Raw genomic sequence first — 14,224 nt, forward strand, 5'->3', positions numbered from 1 at the left:
AGGGTGGTTCAACGTTTGCAAATTGATTGCACCACATTGAAAAATGAAAGATAAAAATCATATGATCATCTCTAATAGAATGCTGAAAGTGCATTTGACAAAACTCAACATCATTTATGATAAAACTCTCAACAAAGAGGAAATATACTTCATTATATTAAAAGCCATTTATGACAAACTCACAACTAATAATATTGTCAATGGTGCAAAGTTAAAGCTGCTTTCCTCTAAGATCAGGAACGAGATAACAGTGCCCACTGTTACCACTGTTGTTCAGTACAGTCAAGGAAGTCCTAGGCCCAGCAAGTTAGTAAAAAGAAAATGTTTGAAAAAGGTAAACCTATCACCATATGCAGATAATATGATACTATACATACAACAGCCTAAGGACTCCACTAAAATTTTTTTAGGCTAATAAACACATCCAGTATACATGCAAGATACAAATGTATACACAGAAGACTGTGCCATTTATATATGTGAATAACAAAGTATCAGAAGGAGAAATTCAGAAATCAGTCCCATTTACAATTTCACCAAAAGTACAAAATACCAAGAAATAAATTTAGCCAAGGAAGTGAAAGACCTGTGCACTGAAAACTAAAAGACATTGTTGAAAGAAATTAAAGACACAAATAAATGAAAAAACATCTCATGCTCATGGTTTAGAATAATTAATATTTTTAAATTTTTTGTATTACTCAAAGCAACCTATAGATTCAATGCAATCCTTATCAAAATTTCCATGACATTTTTACAAAACCAAAACAAGTAATTTAAAAATTTGTATGGAACCACAAGACCCCCAGCAGACAAAGCAATATAGAGAAAAATGAACAAACTATAGGTTTCATGCTCCCTAATCCCAAATTACATTACAAAGGTATAGAAATTAACAGCACATCCACAATAGTGTCAACAATAAAAATATAAAGAAAAAAATAAAAGCAAAAAACAGAATGGCACTGTCATAAAAACAGACACAAATCAATAGCACAAATTAAAAAGTCCCCCCAAAATATCCATGCAAATACAAACAATTAATTTATGACAAATAAGTCAAGAACCTATAATATTTGAAATTATTTGGGGGAAAAAATTGACAACCACATGCAAAAGAATGAAACTAGACCACTATTTACACAATAAACAAAAATTAATTCAAAACACATTAGAGACCTGAATAGAAGATCTGAAACCATAAATTCTCAGAGAAAACTCCTTGACATTGATCTTAGTGATTTTTTTTGGCTATGACTTGAAAGGCAAGGGAAACAAAAACAATAAACAAATTGGACTATATTAAATTCCAAAGCTGCACAATGAAAGAAACCATCAATAAAATGAGAAGGAAATCTACTGAATGGGAGAAAATATTTGCCAATCATATATCTAAAAAGAAGTTACCCAAACTTTTTATATATTTTTATAAATTTGGGGCATTAGATAACTTCTAATACTCAAATTATATAAAAATGCATGCAACTTAATGACATGAAAACAAACAACCCATTTGAAAAAAATGGGCAGAGAATCTGAAGACATTTTCCTAAAGAAGATGCACAGATGGCCACCAGACCCATAAAAAGATGTTCTACTTTACTAATTACAAGAAATTGCAAATTAAAACCACACTGAGATATCACTTCACACCTGTTAGAATGGCTATTTATAAAAGAGAAGGAATAACAAGTGTTCCAAAGAATGTGGAGAAAAGGGGCCTCTCACACACTGTTGGTGGAAATGTAAACTGGTACAGCTACTAAGGAGAATTGTATAGAAATTCTTCAAATAATGAAAAACAGACTTATCATATGATCCAGTGATTCATCTCCTGGGTATACTCCCCAAATAAATAAAAATAGAATATTAGGAAATATATGCACTCAAACTTGCTAAGAGAATAGAACTTAATTATTCCAATCACTAAAAATAATAATAATCATGTTACATTATATCAGTGCTAATTAGCACTGCAATGTTCATTATATTGTAATATATAATAGTATCAAAGTAACATATTTGGCCCTGGCTGGTATAGCCCAGTGGATTGAGCACAGGCCTGCGAATCAAGGTTTGCTGGTTTGACTCCCAGTCAGGGCACATGCCTGGGTTGTATGCCAGGTCTCCAGTGTGGGGAGTATGAGAGGCAACCACACAGTGATGTTTCCCTCTCTATCTCCTTCCCTTCCCCTCTATCTGAAAATAAATATATAAAATCTTTGAAAAAACATTATCATGTTTGTACACCTGAAATTTACATAGTGTTATTTCAATAAAAATAAAATAAAATAAAGTAAAAGTTATATTAAAGGCAGGGATAACATCATTTATAGATGGCATTATTGTGTGTGAAGAATAATATATATAAACCTATTATAGTTAATAAGTAATTTTAGCAAATTAATTTCATAAAAGTTATCATGAAAAATTCATTTCATTTCTATATACCAATAATAAGCAGGTAGAAATTGAAGTTAAAATATATAATTTTATATAGCATCAAAAAAACAACAAGTGCCAAGAAATAAGCTTACAAAGTATGTCACTGTGTTATGGAGGTACACACCGTGTTAAGAAAAATTAAAGTATAATTTAATACATGCAATGACATATATTTGTAGCTATAAGAAATGATATTATATAACTAAAATGAACATGCCTTTCAACCCAGCAATTCCATTGTTAGGAGTATAACCTAAGAACCCTGAAACACCAATCCAAAAGAACCTATGCACCCCGATGCTCATAGCAGCACAATTTACGATAGCCAAGAGTTAGAAGCAACCTAGATGCCCATCGGTAAACGACTGGATCAAAAAGCTATGGTACATTTACACAATGGAATTCTATGCTGCAGAAAGGAAGAAGGAGCTCCTACCCATTGCAACATCATGGATGGAACTGGAAAGCATTATGCTGAGTGAAATAAGCCAGGCGGTGAAAGACAAATACAATATGATAGCACTGTTAACAGGAATCTAAACAACAAAACAAACAAGCAAGCAAAATATGACCAAAGACACTGAAATACGGAACAGGCTGACAGGGACCAGGAGGGAGAGGGGAGAGAATCACAGGGGAAAAGGGGATGGACTCACATGAACAAATATAAAGGACACATGGACAATAACTAAGGTGGGGGGCAGAAATGGGAGGGAGCTGGGGAGCACTGGGGGTGGGTAGGGCTGGGAATATAAGACAGAAAACTGTACTTGAACAATAATTAAATAAAAAAAGAAAAATATATTAATTCTTCTAAAATGTATTACAAATTGAAAGAAATTCTAACATAATATTCAGATTTTTATGGAAGTTGACAGATTCTAAAGTTTATACTTAGAAATGCAAAGAATCAAGTAAGTCTTGACATTTAATGACATTGATGGCAAGATCCACTATAAATTTATGGAAATTTAGTAGATGGCACTGGTGCAAAACGGAAAATAGAATGAGACAGTGTGGAGTCCACACACAGACTAATACTTTTGGGGCCATCTTACTGTGATGCGGTGACACTGTAGGTGATGGGGGAAAGGTGGCTATTTCAATAAATAGTTCTTGGTCAACTGGATTCCATGTAGACAAAAAAAATAATAATGTCTTCAATATAACTCATAACATATACGAAAGTCAATTTTAGAGTTGCATTACAGCTTTAAAAATAAAATGTAAAGCATCCTAGCTTTTAGAAGAGAACACAGGAGAACATCTTCATTGCTGTGGACTAGGAAAAAATTACCTGGAGAGGAAACCAAAGTGGCTATTGTAAAGAAAACTAATAAGTTGGGCTGTATTGCAATTAAGTGATGATCAACAAAGCCCACTATTAAAAATAAAAAGGCAACCCATGGGATGCTGTATGTGTGTGTGTATATGCAATATAGGCATACTATATTCACATATATACACTCATCACAATATGACTATTTTCTGTGTCTGTATATTTATGTTGTGCACACATACATATCCATGTTCAAAAGATATAGAGCACTCCTGCATAGCAGTGTAAATATAGAGCCATTCAATATGAATTAGTGTCAAAACCCATGAAATAACACCTCACAAAACAGGATACTAACGTAGCTTAATTCCATTCAGATACCGCTAAAATTAAATAAAGTTCAAAATAGTAAATTAGTCTAGGGTGTGAGAAGTCAGCAAAGTGCCTGTCCATTTACTCATAGTAGCTGGAAGGAGGAGTTAAGGGAGAGGTCTGGGGTGATGAATGTGTCTACTACTTGATTTGTTGGCTGGCCTCAGATGTGTTCAGTTGGTGAAAAATTCAAGTCTTACACTTATTAGTTGTATCATTTTTTCAGTGTATATTATAATTCAAATATTTAATAGATTAGTTTATTTTGGAGTTGCTTAGCACAATACAGACAAGTTTGTGAGAAGTGGGATTTTTTGTTCTAAAAATTCTAATAATACATCACTATTCATTGAGGAACAGGATTTTAGAAAAACTAATGACATAATATTCCCAGTTATATATAGATTCTTCTCTAATAATTTTATGAAAACCAATAGTCTTGCTTTCAAATTTATGCAAATGATAATAGTAGTTACAGGCATGTAATGAGGAGAATAAATACTCCCTAATATATGACTGTCTTCTGACTTAAAAAAATAAACCTTGACCAAATTACTAAATTAATGGCTGTAGTTGCATTCCAGCTATGTAGAAACATGTCTGTCAACATTGCAGTTGCCATGGATTCACCCAAGGAAAAGTCGAATGAATCACACTGTGGTGACTTTTTCAAAATAGGCACATTTGTCACTTCTCACTCAGAGTTCAATACCTAAGAATGTTTGAAGAGACACATAGGAAGCGGTGCTCTCTGACTGAGAATAACTTGCATGGGTAAAAGTAAAGTATTGTTATATATTTCCACGTGCCTTATTTCTCAAGTGAGAACACAGTGGGAAGTTGAAAACTACTGGTTGGGAGCCTGAGATGAGTCATCTTACAATATTTCATATCAAATCTTCTACCATACCCTGCTGTTTTTCCCCTATACCTTCTCTTCAAGTAGTTACTATAGGAAGGTGTTTAACCTGAAGTTACAAAGACAGCCGGACCTCCTATTTCAGTATTTCCTGATTGTCAAAAAGTTAACACTTGATTGAAGGTTTAGCAGTGGGACTAATTCAATTACTGTCCTCTCTGTATATTTTTCAAATATTTTGGGGATATTAGACAAGGATCATCAACTTGTTGTCTTTTAGGAAAAAGACATTTCATTGAGAGAAATGAATAAAATATTTTAAAAGGGATTATAGAAATTTGTCAAGTAGTATTATTATAACCACTATAAGCCAATTTTATATAAAACATATTCTTTGAGGAATAATTTAGATGTTAAATTTTACAGAAAATATAATTCTGAGTTAAAATAAGTTTTCAGGTTTCTTTAATACTGTACTTCTCAGAGCTCTTAATGTGTATTGTTAATCTGATGTCTGGGATATGTCATGTAGTGTCTCTTTGAATTACTTGATCTCATTATGCTTTTTAAAAATGTCCCATGAATATTTTTCAGATTTAGTGTTCAGAGAAATGCCTTTGACATTGGGAATTTCTCATATGGTGTGTAGTTGATAGTGAAAAATAAAGCCCTTATCCTATTACACTTACCTTAAATGTACAAAGGCAGATAGCTCTTGTGTATGGAACTGATGCTCAGTGTCATGAGCATGGTCTATGTCCCTATTTATAAAGGTCTACATAGCCAATATTCCATGGACTCACCAAAGCTTTTCTTCATGATAGAATGTCAATAGAGGAAGTCCATTACATCTGTTTGACAAAGTAAAACGTTACGTAAAATCAGTGTTTTGTATAAATATACATAGTAGGAACACTGGAACGTTAAACATAGACACAAAGTACCTAGAAAAAACAACACCTTGGATGTTTTCATAAAAATGTGTGAGTTTTTGAACCAACTGCCAAAAGTACTCTGTTGTAAAATGTAACATTTTTCTATAGAGTGATTGGTTATTGACCTAAGATGCAGGTGAATATTGGTTAGGACAGAAAAGTGAGAAAACACTATTTATGTCACCACCCTGTTCTGAGCCATGTCACCAAGACTAAAGATTTGATAAACCACACAACTGCTAAGACTTGATCACATCTACTTACCTCACCTGTCAAAAAGTCAACCTGAGGNATTTCTCATATGGTGTGTAGTTGATAGTGAAAAATAAAGCCCTTATCCTATTACATTACCTTAAATGTACAAAGGCAGATAGCTCTTGTGTATGGAACTGATGCTCAGTGTCATGAGCATGGTCTATGTCCCTATTTATAAAGGTCTACATAGCCAATATTCCATGGACTCACCAAAGCTTTTCTTCATGATAGAATGTCAATAGGGGAAGTCCATTACATCTGTTTGACAAAGTAAAACGTTACGTAAAATCAGTGTTTTGTATAAATATACATAGTAGGAACACTGGAACGTTAAACATAGACACAAAGTACCTAGAAAAAACAACACCTTGGATGTTTTCATAAAAATGTGTGAGTTTTTGAACCAATCTGCCAAAAGTATTCTGTTGTAAAATGTAACATTTTTCTATAGAGTGATTGGTTATTGACCTAAGATGCAGGTGAATATTGGTTAAGACAGAAAAGTGAGAAAACACTATTTATGTCACCACCCTGTTCTGAGCCATGTCACCAAGACTAAAGATTTTATAAACCACACAACTGCTAAGACTTGATCACATCTACTTACCTCACCTGTCAAAAAGGAGTGGAGGAGTGGAGAAAAAGATGTGAATTCAACAGATTCTCCTGAGAAAAATATAGAGAGTCAGCTACAGAAATATAGCCTGATTGAATACTTGTTTTATTATGTGTTGGAATTAAACAAAATCTAGATAGGAAACAAATGACAGACTCAAGATAATTCAGAAAATGTTTACTAAGTAGACTATCTATAAAAGTGTGAGTTGATGTAGGAGAACTACAGAGAATGATGCCTTCACTCAAGATACTAAATGCAGAAGTATTCTCACACCTAGGCCAACAGGGACAGGGGCAGCAGGGTTGTTAAAATAAGAGGAAATAAGGCTACTTTGAGAGATGTATGACAGTGCCCATATAAAATGAACACACATATTAACTACCATATTTTCACTTCCTAAATCTTAAAACCTTTTGCCCAGTTCTTGTATACATTTTTGAGGGAACTCAAGAAAAATCTAACGTATCGTTGCCAAATGCAGACTGAATTCAGAATTTTTTTTGAACAACAAAAAAAGGATGTATTTAGCAGCTGACTATAGCTGACACATAAAACAAGTCAGTCAAACAAAGACAGCCCAAGAAAATTTGCAGAATTCTAAAATGCTTCAGGTGCACTAACCTCTTTAAAGATTATTAAGGATGAGAATAGATTGCTTTTGAATGATGGCACTTTTTCTTCCCAAAAAGATTCCACTGACTAAACACAATTAATAGGAAATCAAATTATATGTGTGAGTCAAACTGTCAATTCATTTAAAGGCCATATACTTATTAAGGCAATACAAAATCTGGTGCTGTACCTATTACTACTCAATAAATGTCAATTTCTGAGTCTTGGCAGTCTGCAGAGAAGGACAATTGGGACAGGGCGCATGATAGACTAACTACATATTCTGTTCTAAGAATAAAGTTGCATAAATGTCAAAATAAAAATATACAAATGACTAGTACACATATTCACAACTCTCTATACAATTAAAATATCTATTATAATAATTTCTCCACTTAATCATTAAGAAATAATGTTTTAAATATGCTCTTTTTAAACATGCTATGGTGGTACTTATTTATAGTGGTAGAGAAATAAGTTCCAGGGTATGAACGTGGGCCAACTCAAAAAACAAAAGCTATAATGTATGGTAAATATCTTTAAATAAGAGATTTAAGCTACAAGTATACATATATGCAATATAAAGAATATATGAGTGAAATAGTATAGATGTGAATATCTATCTACCTAGCTACCTCCCTCCTTACCTCTCTATCTTAGAATGGTAGTGAAGGATTTCACGAATCCTAATCCTATTGACCAGAGATAGGGAGGCGAGGGGACTATAAGGAGCCACTATGTTTCCCAGATGCCAACTTCTTAATACTTCTAAATATAACTAAGACATATTTAGATTCTACAGATCTATTATCCTTCACTCCCTATATAATTTTTGATAAAATACAGGATTATATTTGTATTGGTTTAACAGTACAACGTTTATTTTTCTCCCTAACTGACGAACCCAAAATTATTCTTTCTTTTCTTCACACATGGTTAAGAGTGACACCCACCAGAGAGGGTGTCATCCAATTAAACATAATTTTGAAGAGAGAATAATTTTAAAGGATGTAATAATTAAGTAAGCTAATGATTCTATGTATTCTCTCATTATTTGGATTTTGTGTTTGGGGATTACGTGGAAGGATGGATTCTGAATGTTTGCTTCTCAGTGCTTTACAATACAGCAAAGATGTTTTATTTGACACATCAGAAGAAAAAAACTTTCAAAGTGCATGAACTTTCAGAAATAATGAAATGAGAAAACTGCAAACACAAAAATCATTAAAAGTTCTCTGAAATATTTGGTTTTTTTAAGTGCAGAAAATAAGGAATTGCAGAAGAAAAGGCAGAAAGATCACATTATATATTCTTTGAGAGAAACACTTTTTCTTAAGAAAAATACCTGTTGAAATTTGAAAATTATATAAATTCAGTGAAAACTTAATAATACTTCTGTCTAGCTTTCATCCAATAAAAATGAGCCACTACCAATTTTGTGCATTGATTCTCTATTTATCTTTTGTTTCTATAATGAAATTTTATGAATATATAACCAATTAATTTAGCATGCACCCTATTATGAAACAATCGAGTTATATGCATTTTTTAATTATTTAAAAAAATGAGAAGTTATCTTTAAAAATTTTTATTCATATATATGATTATTTTTGAAAACATATTTCTACACATGATTGCCTGTGGATCACATTTTGAGAGTTTTGACACTTATTGTTACATTGGCCTTCAAAAAGATTGTACCAATTTACACTAACATTATATAAGAGTGTCCATCTTTCTTTACAAATATGGAGCATTTTTTTAAATATGAGATTTCTCATTAGATAGGCAAACATTGAATTCTATTTAAAATTGTATCACTGATTTTTCATGAAGATGAATATCTGCGTTGTGTCTAATTATAGGTCTCTATTTAAAATGATCTACCTATATTCTGTCTTTTTACATAAATTAGTAGGCTTTTTATTCTATATTTATATGATTTGTTCATATAGTAATGTAAGTAACCCTTTTTTGCCTGTATATTGTAATGATCGCTTGCAATTTGTCTTTATATTTTGCCCTGTATTTTATTGCTTATGTAATTATATTTATTAGTTTTCTATAGTGTTTTTAGCTTTTATTCATTTTGCTGTGAAACAGCTCAATTATGTATATATGCACATGTATCATACATTTTACAATGATAATTAGAGCGAAAAGCAAGCCATTGTACTGAGCTAGAGACAGAATATTATAAACAGTGTTAAAACTCAATACATATACTTCCTTAATTGTGCCGTTTTCTGTCCCTCATAAGTATAAACACTACCCTGAATTATTGATAATCATAAGATATAAAAAGACATGCATCATATGACTATAATAATTTAATCATTACTTCATTTTTAGTAGAGAATTTTTACACACAAATGTTTTCCTAAATTACGCAATGCCTGTCTTTGACATATAAGTGTAACTAGAGCAGTCTACATAATTTATAGGAACCAGTGACAATGAAAATGGCATGTCCTTATTCAAATTTTACTAAGAATTCTAAGATATTGGCAGCAGAGACTTAACCCAAGAGTGAAGCCTTATCCAACTGCACAGGTAACATACCCACACAGATGGCCCTAAGTGAATTAGTGAAGGCATACTGTATATTTCCTGTGTGAGGCTTAATATTTTCACTTCTATTGTTTTTCTAAGCCCAACTAGTAAAACTAAATAAATCCAAGCTGTCTTTTTCACAGGTACATAGTATATCATGGTAAATGCCGAAGGTATTTTTAACCTATTAAACTTTTAATGGAACTTTGAATTATTTCCTGGATTTTGGAGTTACCTCTGCTGGACTTCACTTTTGTCATGGTTTTTCCAATGTGCATAATTAGTAACAGGCCAGTCTCTGCCATTTACAGGTCCTGGAGCATGAGTAAAAATGGAAGGCAAATTACCATATGTTTTAAATGAATCCAGGTTACAAGTAAAGCTAAGAAACTTAAATAAACATGTCTTTTATTCTCCTGCCTTGAAAATATTTGTTTAATATCACACAATATTTCTTTGCCATACATAACTCTTGCACACACCACCTTGCAAGAGTTTAGCATAAGTACTTTCGGAACTTCAAATTAGAACATGAGAAGAGGACAGTTGCCCCAAACTATTGGGAATTTGCTGCATTACATACTGTCATCTAACCAAGAGGATGTAACAAGTCAGTCAACTCTTTCTTCTTTAATTTAATTACATCTGCTTCTCCAACCCCCTCCACACTTCAAGGCAATGTTTGTCTCCCACGGCAGCTAGCAGCATAGTCCGTAAGTCATGCAGTTAATTTTTATTTGAAAGTACAGTACAAGAGATGAGAAAACACCTTATCTTAAAGGCTCAAAGTATTTGTCAGGAAATCTAGTGATTACATGGGAATTTGGCTACAGAACAGTCGAACGGTATGGCTTGTCATTGGAGCTTTCGATCATGTGGTATCATTTCTGATCTCTGGACAAACTGAAGACTATTATACTGATTTCAGGAAGGGGCTGAAGACAAAAGGTCAGCCACGTGAGGGTTTTTGATTTAGCCCTAATAACACCTGTGGATACCATAGGCTCAAACAAGTTTCCCTGCTGCACATGTGGTCACACAACACAACCAAGGGAGGTTAACACTGTCCGCCATTCCACAAGGAGAAGACAACCGGAAGCTCTGTTTGGACCTTCCAGGACTCTGTCCTATGTGTCCTTCCTTTAGTTGATTTTAAAAGGCAAAAGACTTATATGATCTGAAGAGAAACCAGAGTATTCTTTAGCTGATTTCAATATGTCTTCTTCTTATAAAAAGTATAAATACAAATATAGTGACTTTCACTGAATTCTGTGACACCCTAAATTTGAAGTTGATCTCAGAAATGAGGGATGTCTTGTGTGGGGGTCTTGTGTGTCCTAAATTTTTTTCTGTTTGGTTAAACTATTTGTAATTGCTTCTATGCCATTCTCCCAAAAGTCATGATTCACAGATTCTTGTGTTATTTGTTACTAGTAATCCTTAGCCAGGTTACAGTTCAGTTGAGTACATTCAGTATATAAGGTGTCTTTCTCATATAAAATGCTACTGTTAATTTACCCTTAAGTTCGGTTGACAAAGAGATTACATGGGGTCACTTGTCTCCTCTTTCCCTGGAGGAGTGCCCCACGTCAAGGGAGCAAAGCATGAGCAAGGAAATAAATAAGTTGTAGGCCAACTACTTTATCAGACTCTTTCAATTCAGTAGTAATAATGTTAACATAGCTGCTACAGCTAAATTCTTATACTGTTATTTCAAAAAATACAAATATGTGTTGAGTCTTCTGTAAGAGACAACATGTGAGACTGGGTAAACTTTTGGTCTTTACTTTTTTTCCCCTTTATAGCTATATCATTAACTTCTTCAAATGCAAGTAATCAGTGTCTTTTTATAAATGACCACAGTGCTCAATAGAATTACTTTTTACTCTCAGTAATTTCCTCTCTATCTGTGTCTATATCTAAACTTCCTCCTCTTATAAGGACATTTTCTCAAAAATGAGAAAATTTAAAGAAATTATACAGAAAAAGAAAATTATTAGTCATAAAGTAAAAAGAAAAAAGTGTTCAAAGGCACTGCCTGGTGTAGCTCAGTGGACTAAGCACAGGCCTGTGAACCAGAGGATTGTGGTTCAATTCCCAGTCAGGGCACATGCCTGGGTTGCAGGCCAGTTCCCAGCAGGGGACACACAAGAGGCAACCATACATTGATATTTCTCTCCCTCTCTTCTTCCCTTCCCCTCTAAGGATAAATACATAAAATCTTTTAAATAAGTGTTCATAAATTAAGGTTGTTAATTATTACTTGTAGAGTGTTAAGATGAGAAAATCCAATAACACTTCATGATTAAAATATGTAAAGTATTTAAGAAAAACAGGAATTGGAAGAAAAGCAGTTTTACAATCCAAAAAGGTAAATGTTTGTAATGACCTAAATTGGTATGAAGACATAAAAATGGGCAAATGCAAGTCTTCGTAGAAGAGAATATTTGTTGTTCAATACTCTACATATTAAAAATATCATTTTGTTTTATTTTGTTTTTTAGGGATGAAAAAAACCCAAATTCAAAACCATAGTAAAAATGCAATATTACAGTGGATTAAAGAGGTAAAGTTAATATTAGAAGCTTGCCCATGCTTCTGTTTCTTTTATTTACACTCACAAACTTTCTACCCAACTTTAGACAAGACACTCCAAAAAAGAGGGAAAACCCCCGCAAATTTCATAAACATATTATATATGTTTATTGTCTAATAAGTGGAAAATCACAAATCAAAACTTTGATAAGTTATAATTTTATAACTAATGACTAGGAAAACTCTTAAAATGTCTGAAAATAAGTGCTAGCAAGGAATTACAGATTACTGGTAGGAAGAGAAATATTGACTGCCATTTTGGTAAACAACTTTTAGTTTTCTTGTAAATTTAAGCATTTTAATATTGTAACGAGTTGACTGTACTCTCAAATTTCACATATTGAAATTCTGTCCCCAATTACCTTAGAATAGGAGCTCTGTAGAAGCAATCAAGTTAAAAGGAGGTCATTAGAACATGTGCTAACCCAATATGAATGGTGTCCTTATAAGAGGAGGAAGTTTAGACATAGGCACAGATAGACAGGAAATGTAAGGAGACATACAGAGAAGAGACCCTTCTACAAGCCGAGGAGAGAGGTCCAGAGCATACACTTGCCAAACAGCCCTCAGAAAGAACCACAGCTGCCAACACCTTATATTGCACTTTTAGTCTGTCCCCAGAACTATGAGACAGTAAATATATGGTGTTTAAGCCACCCAGTGTACGGCATTTTGTTACAGTAGCCCTAGAAACTTACTGCACATACCCAACAATTCTTACTTGACCAAAAAGTAAAAGTTGGTAAATTGAATCTCATGGGTCAAATAGGTTCTCACACATCTACTATTGTCTGGCTGTTTCTTACCCCAGTGACAGGATGGAATAGTGATGGCAAGGACCATATGACTGACAAAGCTGAAAATAATTATTGTCTTGACCTTTACAGAAAACTCTGACAAGAGGGACATTAGTGTTTTAGTGCTCTGACGAAAGCAAAAAAAATTATAATAACCCAAATGCTCACTGATAATAGAATGGATAGGTAAATTATGATATGTTATATATTGCAGTGTTATATGCATAACTAACAACTTCCTTATCTCCCCCCAAATAAATGTATACATATCTGTGTGTGGAACTCCAATATGCTTGTTATAAAGAATTTATGTATATTGGAATCTGTAATTAATAAAATGTGACAGACTTTATTATAACTTTCATTGAGCCCGGTGAGTCTCACAGAATACTTTCTTTGATTTTTACCATAATTTTTTTATGAGTAGACAGACTTTGGTTGCAATCCATGAATAAGTAGTTCCTACATGAATGTTGGTTCATGTTTTCATTTATACTAACAAGTTAAAGGTGAAATAACAATGATGATACATTAGAAAACCACTCATCCATCAATTATGTGACTGATTTTCTTACTGAGTTTTACCGTGCTTTTAAATACCGGAAGTATATTCCCTCAATTTTTTGTGCTACTTAAAAAGTAATGGTGACTGGCACAGTTAGTTTTACATTTAATATGTATTTTCTTCAGTTGAAACAATCAACACAAGTAAATCAATCTCTGATTTATACCAATTGCAAATTTCCTTGCTTTAGATAGTCACACCCCTGCCTTTTCAACTCTGTATGTGGGTGTGAAGTTTCTTTAGTTATGAGTTCTGTATCCTCTCACAAACCTTTTCCAATTTGTTAACAATATTAGCTGAATTCTTTTACCCATGTCTGCTGCATCTGTCCCAAGTAA

Source organism: Sturnira hondurensis, unplaced genomic scaffold (genome assembly GCF_014824575.4).
Source record: "Sturnira hondurensis isolate 20B ecotype Veracruz unplaced genomic scaffold, ASM1482457v3 Scaffold0004136, whole genome shotgun sequence".
Taxonomy (NCBI): Eukaryota; Metazoa; Chordata; class Mammalia; order Chiroptera; family Phyllostomidae; genus Sturnira; species Sturnira hondurensis.